This window comes from Halichoerus grypus, chromosome 9 (genome assembly GCF_964656455.1).
Source record: "Halichoerus grypus chromosome 9, mHalGry1.hap1.1, whole genome shotgun sequence".
Classification (NCBI taxonomy): Eukaryota; Metazoa; Chordata; class Mammalia; order Carnivora; family Phocidae; genus Halichoerus; species Halichoerus grypus.
In genome coordinates this window covers 89,728,213-89,740,387 of record NC_135720.1, presented here as the reverse complement: position 1 = coordinate 89,740,387, position 12,175 = coordinate 89,728,213, and the positions used below count along the sequence as shown (strand labels likewise).

Here is a 12,175-nt window from a genome sequence, read left to right as displayed (position 1 = left end):
AAAAAAGAAAAATGCTCTAAAAGAAAATTGTTCTATGATTACTGTATGATACTTAATAGAATTCTATGATTCAACTCTCATTCACATATTATGGATTAAAAGACAAATATTAATTTATTCACCTTAGACTTTGTTAGAAAGAAAAAATTTCCACAGCCTTTAAATCTGAATGAATTCAAAATTCTTTCATTTCTTCTGTATTAATAGATTCACAACTTTCCACATTTACTTCAGGTGCTCTTGTTCAGGATGAGTTAATTGGTTCCCAAATTCTCATGTACATCTTTCTCACTTTGAATATGGAAATTTCATTTTGTAAAAAATAAGTCAAACTTGTACCCAGAAACACTAAATCTGAATGGTAAACTCTAATCACATGATTTTTAGATAATTTCTAGTGTTGGGAACATTTTTCCCCTTGAATTTGATTAATTTATAATAATCTGGTTAGTTAGGTTTCTGGGACAGGATTTTTAAAATAAAAGGAAACACAATATATATAATTGACATGACAAGTTACAATGTAACCACACATAATAGACTCAGTAAGGACAAGAAATCATGAAAAATCACCTATATGAGATTATAGAAATGGTATTGTTGCATGTTATCTCCCTTTCAATGAGAAGAATTTTGTACTCACATATACTCCTGGGATTTTTCATATCTGGTTCTTATTTTTGTTCAAGACAAATAAGGAAATAATGACCCCCAGTTACTTCTAAACAATGCAAAATGGCCACCACATAGCTTCAAGAATATAATTTATAGTACTGAACAGTAATAATAACAGAGTTCTCATTTTTTACATCAAATTTGTCTGTTATAAATATATCTTCAATATATCTCATTTTTTCTACCTCTATATTAATAGAAGAATATTTAATTCTATCTCTGGCATTTGATGGCCTTTACTCTCATGCCTTTTTTTTCCCCAAGTTTTTATTTAAATTCTAGTTAGTTAACATATAGTGTAATATTGGTTTCGGGAGTAGATTTTAGTGATTCATCACTTACATATAACACCCAGTGCTCATCACAAGTGCCCTCCTTAATGCCCATCACCCATTTAGCTCAACCCTGCCCATCTCCCTCCATCAACCTTCAGTTTGTTCTCTATAGTTAAGAGTCTCTTATGGTTAGCTTCCCTCTCTTTTTTTCCCCTTCCCCTATGTTCATCTGTTTTATTTCTTAAATTCCACATATGAATGAAATCATGGTAATTTGTCTTTCTCTGACTGACTTATTTCGCTTAGCATAATACACTCTAGCTGCATCCATGTCTTTGATGGATATTTGGGCTCTTTTCATAATTTGCCTATTGTTGATAATGCTCCTATAAACATTTGGGGTGCAAGTGCCCCTTTGAATCAGCATTTCTGTATGCCTTGGGTAAATACTTAATAGTTCAATTGCTGAACTAGGGTAGTTCTATTTTTAACTTTTTGAGGAACCTCCATACTGTTCTCCAGGATGGCTATACCAGTTTGCATTCCCACCAACAGTGTAAGAGGGTTCTCCTTTCTCTACATCCTCTCACCAACATCTGTTGTTTCCTGACTTGTTAATTTCAGTCATTCTGATAAGTTTGAGGTAGTATCTCGTTGTGGTTTTGATTTGCATTTCCCTGAAGATGAGTGATGTTGAGCATCTTTTCATGTGCCTGTTAGGTCATCTGGATGTCTTTGGGAAAATGTCTATTCATGTGACCTGCCCATTTCTTAACTGGATTACTTGTTTTTTGGGGTGCTGAGTTTGATAAGTTCTTTATACATTTTGGATACTAACCCTTTATCAGATGTCATTAACAAATATCTTCTCCCATTCTGTGTTAGGCTGCTTTTAGTTTTGTTGATTGTTTCCTTTGCTGTGAAGAAGCTTTTTATCTTGAAGAAGTCCCAGTAGTTCATTTTTGCTTTTGTTTTCGTTGCCTCCAGAGACGTGTCTAGTAAGAAGCTGCTATGGCCAAGGTCAAAGAGGTCGCTGCCCGTGTTCTCTTCTAGGATTTTGATGGGTTCCAGTCTCACATTTGGGTCTTTCATCCATTTTGAATTTATTTTGAATTTATTATGGTATAAGAAAAGTGGTCCAGTTTCAAATTCTGCATGTCGCTGTCCAATTTTTCCAACACCATTTGTTGAAAAGACTGCCTTTTTTTCCATTGGATAGTCTCTCCTGCTTTGTCAAAGATTACTTGACCATATAGTTGTGGGTCCATTTCTGAGTTTTCTATTCTGTTCCATTGATCTATGTGTCTGTTTTTGTGCCAGTACCATACTGTCTTTATGACTACAACTTTATAATATAGCTTGAAGTCTAGAATTGTGATGCCTCCATTTTTTTGTTTTTTTCAAGACTGCTTTGGTTACTCTATCCCTTTAAAGAGAGTTCAAGTCAATGAATTATCCATACTGTAAAAACAAGTTTCTATAATAATATTCAATAGTAGTTACATCAAATTTACACAGAGAATCTTCATGGCTATAGTTTAGACCACATATACAATATTCCAAATTTATAAACAATTTTAAATAAAAATGTACCATCTGAATTTTTTTTTGAAACTTACATGCTTTAACATTTAACATCATTTGAAAAAAGTTACTAAAGTGAGAGAAGTATTTAATTTCTTTTGTCCTGATATAGTAGAGACACAATTACTTGAGTATATGGATTCCTGGTGCAACCTTCTGTTAAATGGTAATTTTAAGAACTAATTTCTCATTCTTTTCAATAAGTATTTTATAAGTTCTTTCTATTTACACTGTTATTGTTGCTTATGTTTTTAAATGGTTTTCTAGTGTACCTACTGTAACCAATTTGGCTGAATTCAAGGGACCTTTTAGATTAGTGGAATTTGAAAACCAATATATTTGGTTTGGAATCAATTAAGAAATAATCAATTGGTAATACAGAAACAGTTCCAACAGTTTTCTTTTTACTGTAAATCAGCTATTTATTTGCTTTTGAAGGTCTCATCTTAGGCACACTGTAGTAATTTGATACATCTTTGAGCAATATGAAAAAAGAGATCCTTACAAGCTAGCAATACCAATTGCTTTGTTTGAACAAAGCTTCTATTGTTAAAATATTACTTAAATCACATATCAAACTCAACTCTTGTATGACAGGAGCATTTCTGAAGAATGTAACTTATAAAGCACATCCCTGTTAAAATGCCATATGATCTTTCCTCTCTGCTGCTGCTGCTAGGATATTTTCTGTTTTCCTAATCATTGTGTCTTAATCCCATTCTGGCACTCTTCATTCCCTTTTGCAGTTCCAAGTGTCCTTTTAGTATCATTTCCCTTTCAACTTCCTTTAACATTTCTTGTAATGTAGGTCTGATACTCATTCAGGTCCTACTGTGTCTATCAAATAAATAAAATCTTTTAAAAATGTCATTATGGGATGCCTGGATGACTCAGCCAAGTATCTGCCTTCAGCTCAGGTCATGATCCCAGAGTCCTGGGATCAAGTCCCGCATCAGGCTCCTTGCTTGGCAGAGAGCCTGCTTCTCCCTCTGCCTGCCGTTCTCCCTGCTTGTGCTCTCTATCTCTTTCACTCTCTCTCTCTCTCTCTTTCACTCTCTCTCTGACAAATAAATAAATAAAATCTTTAAAAAAAAAGAAAATGTCATTAATTTGTATTATTTTAAATTATATTCTTGTTGGATTCAGAGTTCTATGCTGAAGGGGGTTTTTGGCTATTTTTATTTCGGCACTTGAAAATGTTCCATTGTCTTCTGGTTTGCATTGTTTCTTATGAGAAGTCAGTAATAATTTTCTTTTTATCAGGTTTAATTGAGATTATTGCATATATGAATTGATATTTTTCACCAAATCCAGGCAAATTTGGTCATTATTTCTCCAAATATTTCTTTCTGTCCTTTCTCTCTCCACTTTCTAGAACTCCAATTACACATATTTGAACTTCTTGTTACTGTCCAATAGGTCACTGAGCTTTTGCTCCTTCTTCCATCATTTTTATCTCTTTTCAGTGTAATTTCTATCCCTCTGTATCCAAGTTCAATGGTCTTTCCTTTTGCAGCATGTAATCTGTTGTTATTAAGTCAATATAGTTCAGATATTATATTTTTACCTTTGATATTTGTTTCTTTTATATAGTTGATTTTTTTTTTAAAGATTTTATTTATTTATTTATTTGAGAGAGAGAGAATGAGAGAGAGCACATAAGAGGGGGGAGGGTCAGAGGGAGAAGCAGACTCCCCGCCGAGCAGGGAGCTCGATGCGGGACTCAATCCAGGGACTCCAGGATCATGACCTGAGCCGAAGGCAGTCGCTTAACCAACTGAGCCACCCAGGCACCCCTATATAGTTGATTTTTATTGATTAATTTATAGTTGATTTTTTAATAGTTGCCATTTTTTCCTCAAGTGCATGCTTCGTCTTTAGCTAATAAAGTTCCCGAATGTCAGTTACATAATTTCTATGATTTCTTGATTTGTTTCCTTTGACTCATTTTTATCCTGATTACAGTCCACAGTTTCCTGCTTCTTTCCATATCTAGTATTTTTTATTGGGTACTGGACATATTGTTCCATGTGTGTTTGTTGTGTGTTTTCCTACATATTTTATCCCAATTTTCTAATTATTCATGGCAGTAAGGATAGTTTACTATCAATTACTCATTTATAGCCAGAAACCCCATATGCCTTTTTTTAAACTGATAATTCTATGTGGCTTATACCACAAAATAAATAGTTCCCACTACATAATTCTTAGTACTATCCCTGATTCTCTCCTCAATTTTCACACTCTTTTATCAATTTATTCTAGCATTAGCTTTCTATTTTCTAAGCAACATGTTCATATTTTGGGGTACTATTAAACTTCACAAATTTTTGTAGCCTTTCTTTTTATAAGATTATATCTGTACCATGTATAGTAATTTTTGGTTATATAAACATTCAGCATTATATTAATCATAATTTTAGTTCCATCAGTTTTAACTTAAATGTTTCATATTACATTACTCCTATGTAATTATTTACAGTAGAGTAATATGACAGTTAATAATGGCAACATTTTCTTTCTTTTTTCCTTTTAATTTTTTTTGTATTTTTAATCCCTGTGACTTATTTATTTTATAACTGGAAGTTTGTACCTCTTAATCCTCTTTACCTATTTTGCTTATCTCCCCAATCCCCTCCCCTTTGGCAACTGCCAGTTTGTCCTCTATATTTAGGATTCTCTTTCTGTTCTTTTGTTTGTTCATTTGTTTTGGTTTTTAGAGTCCACATATAAGTGAGATCATATGGTATTTGTCTTTCTCTAATGTATTTCACTTAGCATAATAACCTCTAGGTCCATCCATGTTGTAGCAAATGACAAGATTACTTTCTTTTTATGGTTGAGTGATATTCCAGTGTGCGTGTGTGTGTGTGTGTGTATACAGCATATATTGTTTATCCATTCATCTATTGATGGACACTTGGGTTTGCTTCCATACCTTGCTACTGTAAATAATGCTGCAATAAACATACAGGTGAACGTAACTTTTCAAATTAGTGATTTTGTTTCCTTAGGGTAAATATCCAGAAATGGAATTACTGGATCATATGGCATTCTTATTTTTAATTTTTTTGAGGAGCTTCCACACTGCTTTCCACAGTGGTTGCACCAATTTACATTCCCACCAACACAGTGCACAGAGGTTCCTTTTTCTTCACAGTCTTGTCAATACTTGTTTCTTGTGTTTTTGATATTAGCCATTCTGACCGGTATAAGGTGATATCTCATTGTGGTTTTGATTTCCATTTTCCTAATGATTAGTGATATTGAGCATCTTTTCATGTACCTGTTGGCTATCTGTATGCCTTCTCTGAAAACTGTCTATTCAGTTCCTCTGCCCATTTTCTAGTTGGATCATTGGGTTTTTTTTTTTTTTTTTGGTGTTATGTAAGTTCTTCATATATTTTGAGTATTGTTTATTGGATATATCATTTCTACATATCTTCTCCCATTCAGTAGGTTGCCTTTTTGTTTTGTTGATGGTTTCCTTCACTGTGCAAAAGCTTTCTTTTTTGGTGTATTCCCAATAGTTAGTTTTTTGCTTTTGTTTCCCTTGCTTCAGGAGACATATCTAGAAAAATGTTACTAAGATAGATGTCCAAGAGATTATTGTCTATTTTTTTTAAAGAAATTTTATGGTTTCAGATCTCACATATAAGTCTTTAATCCATTTTGAGTTTATTTTTATGCATGGTGTAAGAAAGTGGTCCAGTTTCAGGTTTTGGCACATAGCTCTCCAGTTTTCCCAGCACCATTTACTGAAGAAACTGTCTTTTTCCATTGTATATTCTTGCTTCCTTGTCATAGATCAATTGACCATATAAGCATGGGTTTATATCTGGGCTGTCCTGTTCCATCAATTTTTGTGCCCATGCCATACCATTTTTATTATGATAGCTTTGTAGTATATCTTGAAATCTGAGACTGTGACACCTCCAGTTTTGTTCTTTTTTCTCAAGTTTGCATTGGTTATTCAGGGTCTTTGTGGTTTCATACAAATTTTAGAATTATTTGTTCTAGTTCTGTGAAAAATATTGGTATTTTATGTATTTTGATAGGGATTGCCTTGAATCTGTAGACTGCTTTGGGTAGTATGGACATTATAGCAATATTAATTCTCTACTAATCCATAAACATAATATATTGTTAAATTTGTTATCTTTAATTTCTTTCATTGATGTTTTATAGTTTTCAGAGTACAAGTCTTTTACCTCCTTGTTTAAATTTTTTCCTAGGTATTTTATTCTTGTGGTACAACAGTTAATGGGATTGTATTCTTAATTTCTCTTTCTGCTACTTCATTATAAGTATATTTTCTTTGTTATGCAACCTTTTTAAATTGAATCTCAGTATTGCTTCCTTTTTATTAGCTTAGTGTTCTTATCATCCCCAAACTCTTTGCCAGAAATATAAATCCCTCCTCAATAATTCAAATACTATGAATACTTATTAATTTGATTTCTCTTTTAATTTGAATTTTCACAATCTCTTCACTGTCACATTTGAAAATTACTGTATTGCTGTCCTGTAACGAATACACTCCTACCTGGTTTTCATGTTACTCAGACTTAATTCACTCCTTTTTTGGCATATTAATTGATAATATAATCAAATTTCATCGGTGTCTGCTTCAAATAGACAGAAGCAATGGAAAGCTCTAAAGCAAAATAGGGCTGATATAATGAAGTCCTATACTTGATAATGGCTAAAAAAGTAGAAAGGGGGTAAAGATATTGTGACTTTGATGAATTACACATGGGGCATAGAGGAGAAAGGAGGGAAATAAAGAAGTAGAAAATTCAATGCTATGGATATTTGTTAAATTCCTACTAAGTATTTACTGGTTTCTCAAAAATCATTCCAAAGCTGAGTACTTTGAAAAATAATTAGTTAAGAAAAGATGGAGGGGCGCCTGGGTGGCTCAGTCATTAAGCGTCTGCCTTCGGCTCAGGTCATGATCCCAGGGTCCTGGGATCGAGCCCTGATCGGGCTCCCTGCTCAGCGGGAAGCCTGCTTCTGCCTCTCCCACTCCCCCTGCTTGTGTTCCCTCTCTCGTTGTGTCTGTGTCAAAAAAATAAATAAAATCTTAAAAAAAAAAAAAGAAAGAAAAGATGGAAATTGTTAAGAAGTACCTATTTTGAGAACATATAACTGAACTTAGATGTTAACATGCAATGTTTCAGATGTTTAGCTGTTATTAGGATAAACACAAATTAGATGACAATTGTGTACTGTGTATAATGCCAACTGATACATGAGTCTAAACAGCCTAAATGTGGGACTTTAGAAACATAATGACAAAACTGTTACATAAAAATAGCAATCTTTCAGTCTACAAATATGGTAACACCTCTACCAATTTTATTGTGATATATTCATTAAATTATGCACACTTCATAAAGATTATGGGATTCATGTGGATATAGTCTCTATGTAGAAGGAAGGAGAAATCTGGTTAATTTCCTAGTTGAGAATAAAATTTATATATTGATTCAGCAAATATTTATAAAGTACATACTTTGTAGTGAGCACAGGGTCACCATATATGTTTATACAAATTTTGCACTGTCAAGAAACCTAGCTTATAGAGTGGAGTAGAGCCTGATATTTAATCCACATTTTTTTTTCCTCCAAGCTATCTTCCTAGAAATATCTAATTTAAAAAAATCTGTCTAATTCAACGAAGTCACCATAGAGTCTAGCAACTGTGGGGCTAGGCACTGATGAAATATAATGTCAGTAAAAAGTCTCATAAAATTCAGTAAAACATGGGAAGAGGACAACAGAGTTTGATTTCTGGTAATGATATGAGTAACTAATTGGAGATCAAACCTCTTATGAATACAACTAAACAGAGTAGAATTTACATAAAAATCAGTTAGCAAACAATAAAGAGCAACTAAGGCAGCAAGGACTTGAAATGCCAATGTCTGAGAGAGAAGGGAAGGACAAAACGTTAGTCTTGACATTCAGTATTCCATTTTGCCTTGAAGTACTTGTAAATTTACAAGTGGCAGATGAGACTTGGGGAAGCTGAGCAGGGGTTTCTATAAATCTTTTTGGGCTAAGAGCAAAATACTGAAAATCAAGAGCAAACAACCAGTCTTAGAACACTGAACATGTGTTTCTAAATTCTACAGGGTTTTAGAGCCAAAAGGGTTTTAGAGCTGCCTGGAGTTTAACCGGGTGACATTTTCATCAGTGGTGTTGGGTGACATTTCTTTCCTACAGACACTGGCAGAGAACGTCCCTGTATAATGGCACTGGAAAAACATGAGCACAATTTCAACTGTTTTTTCTCCAGTTTATTCTTTCTCTCAGCAAGGCCAGACATGCTCTGTCCCACACACTAGAATCTCTACAGTACCTATTCTGTTCCTAACCACTCACACACATCACTTTAATATAGCTATCTGTATGCTGAAGGATTTGCCATGGATTTTTCTTCTTTTTTAATACAACAGCTTTATTGAGATATAATTCACATATCATAAAATTTACCCACTTATAGAGTACAATTCCATGGTTTTAGTTTATTCAGAACTGTTCAACTATTACCACAACCAATTTTAGAATACATTTATCACTCAAAAAAGAAACACCTATTCATTAGCAGTCACTCTCCATTCTTCTCCAATAGTAGGCAACCACTAATCTACTTTCTATCTACAGATTTGCCTATTATGGACATTTCTTAAAAATAGGAACATATAATATGCGGTCTTTTGTGATTGGCTTCTTTCATTTAGCATGTTCTTAAGGTTCCTCCATGCCATAGTATGTATCAGTACTTTATCCCTTTCATTGCTGAATGATATTCCATGGTATGGATATATCATGTTTTGTTTATCCATCCCTCAGTTAATGGCCTTTTGGACTGTTTCAATTTTTTTGGCTATTAAGAATTCTTTTGTGTTTTATGTGGACACATGTTTTTATTTCTCTTGGTTATATGACTAATTCTATGGAATTTCCCTGTGTGTTTGTGTGATTATTTAAGTGTTTCCTACTACATATAGCTGCTTCAGTATAAATCCTGGGGAGGGAGCTCGTAGCCAGGAGCTAATTTCCATGCTGGAAATAATGCCCCATCAAGATTACTCTTGGGGATCCTGGGTGGTTCAGTGGGTTAAGCGTCTGCCTTCACTTCAGGTCATGATCCCAGGGTCCTGGGATCAAGACCCATGTAGGTCTCCCTGCTCAGTGGGGAGCCTGCTTCTCTCTCTTCCTCTGCAGCTCCCCTTGCTTGTTCTCTGTCAAATAAATAAATAAAATCTTCAAGAAGAAAAAAATTGGAAACAATCTCAATGTCCATCTATAGGAGTCTGCTCAAGTAAACTGTTGTACCACCCCCCGTTTGTGAAAAGGAAATAGGAATATCTCCATATACTACTACAGAGTGTGCAGTGGATGCTGTGTATCCACCCATATCTCTAGGACTGAAGGAATTCTCTCCTCTTTCCACTACTTGGGGTACTGTTGCTGGCAGATAGACTTTGCCTTTCAGCATTCTTTAGGAATTACTTTATTTTATTGTTTTATTAATTTTATTTTATTATGTTATGACCATACATTACACATCATTAGTTTTTGATGTAGTGTTCCATGATTCACTGTTTGCATATAACACCCAGTGCTCCATGCAATACGTGCCCTCCTTAATACCCATCACCAGGCTAACCCATCTCCCCACCCCCTCCCCTCTAAAACCCTCAGTTTGTTTCTCAGAGTCCATAGTCTCTCATGGTTTGTCTCCCCCTCCGAAATCCCCCCCTTCATTTTTCTCTTCCTACTATCTTTTTTTTTTTTAACATATAATGTATTGTTTGTTTCAGAGGTACAGGTCTGTGATTCATCAGTCTTACACATTCACAGCGCTCACCATAGCACATACCCTTCTCAATGTCCATCACCCAGTCCCCCATCCCTTCCCCCAGCACCACTCCAGCAACCCTCAGTTTGTTTCCTGAGATTAAGTCTCTTATGGTTTGTCTCCCTCTGGTTTCATCTTGTTTCATTTTTTCCTTCCTTCCCCTATGATCCTCTGTCTTGTTTCTCAAATTCCTCATATCAGTGAGATCATATGATACTTGTCTTTCTCTGACTGACTTACTTCGCTTAGCATAATACCCTCTAGTTCCATCCAAGTCATTGAAAATGGCAAGATTTTGTTTTTTTGATGGCTGCATGATATTCCATTGTATATATATACATCTTCTTTATCCATTCATCTGTTGATGGACATTTGGGCTCTTTAGGAATTACTTTAGTCCAGGGGTATAGCCTCATCCAAGTTTTCTCCTCTCTCCTGTGGCAATTTGCATCCAATGACTGGTCAAGAAGGGACTGTAACAGCCCAGACACCTCACCCCAACATCTGACAACTCCGAATGGTCAGTCCAGCTCCAACTTAACAGGGGTTTTGCAAAAGCCCATACTGAGACTGCATCTCATTCCAACACCTCCTCCTGCCCAATCCTACTTCCTTCCTTTCCCTTCCCTTCCCTAGACAGTAGTCCCAATAGCACTCTCTAAATGACTTGTACATTAACTTCCGTCTCAGAGTATGCTTTCCAGAGAATACAACTTGCAATTCAGTGATCACCAGATATACTGCTAGGTATAAAAAGTAAAGTGAAGAAAAGTATATACATATGCTGTTATTTAATAATGGAAGAATATGAATTTATATATTTGTATAATTGTTATTTGTTTATATTTAACAATAAATAAGTATACCATAAAATATGAGGAAGAGGAAATGAATAGGGCAGAGGTGATGGCAATGGAAACTAGATTTCTTAAATATATCTTTAGATGTCAATTTGAATTTGAAACCATGTAAACATATTTTATAATTATAAAATAAAATAAAGACTAAATAGCAATTCTTAAAACTCAGGAGTAAAATGAAATAAATGATCCTCTAACTGTGTTTCTATTTGGTAGCATAAAAACACATAAAATAACTACTCTGATGACTTTAAAACACAGTACTTTGAACATACATCTTCAGTGGTATCTTAAGGACAGAAAGAACCAAAAATATTAAACTGTTTTCAGTAATATAAGTTGATGGTAGTGATGCAACATTATTCTATTAGATGTGTGTCAGTTGCAGGATATATCAAAGGTGTATTATGACAGTGTCATGCATGTTTGGAGGGAGATGAACTAAAAGCCATATACTATAGTTGCCAATTTTGATTGCAAGTATAATTATTAGCTCATGAGGTTTTTCTTTTCATTACAACAAAAATAATCCTAGTTTGACTAGTGAAGAGCGGGAAAAAAACAGTGCAGTGGCAAAGAGCAGTTTTATATTCTATTTGTGATTTCTAAATACTATTTTACACCAAAAGGAGTCTAGATTCCTTGGAGAAATGCCTAATTATTCATCTGGGAAAATATAAGAAACCATGGAAACTCTACAGTACAAATAATTTGTTTCTTCAATAAAATTTTGCTCAAAAAATAAAATTGACAAAGGAAGATTTTATACATAAAATGATATTTGAGAGGCATATTAACCAATCACAATATATGAATGCTATTTGATTTATTTAGTTTGATTCAAACTATTTTTTAAAGAAGGTTATAAAACAGGAAAATGGGAAAACTAATGATATATGATAGTAAAA

General features: G+C 34.2%; 1 protein-coding gene across 2 annotated transcripts in view; it reads right to left on the bottom strand.

Moving 5' to 3' along the window:
• Positions 1–12,175, bottom strand: part of EYS (EGF-like photoreceptor maintenance factor) — a 1,566,128-nt gene that overhangs the window by 512,772 nt on the left and 1,041,181 nt on the right. The gene's annotated exons all lie outside the window — the stretch shown is intronic.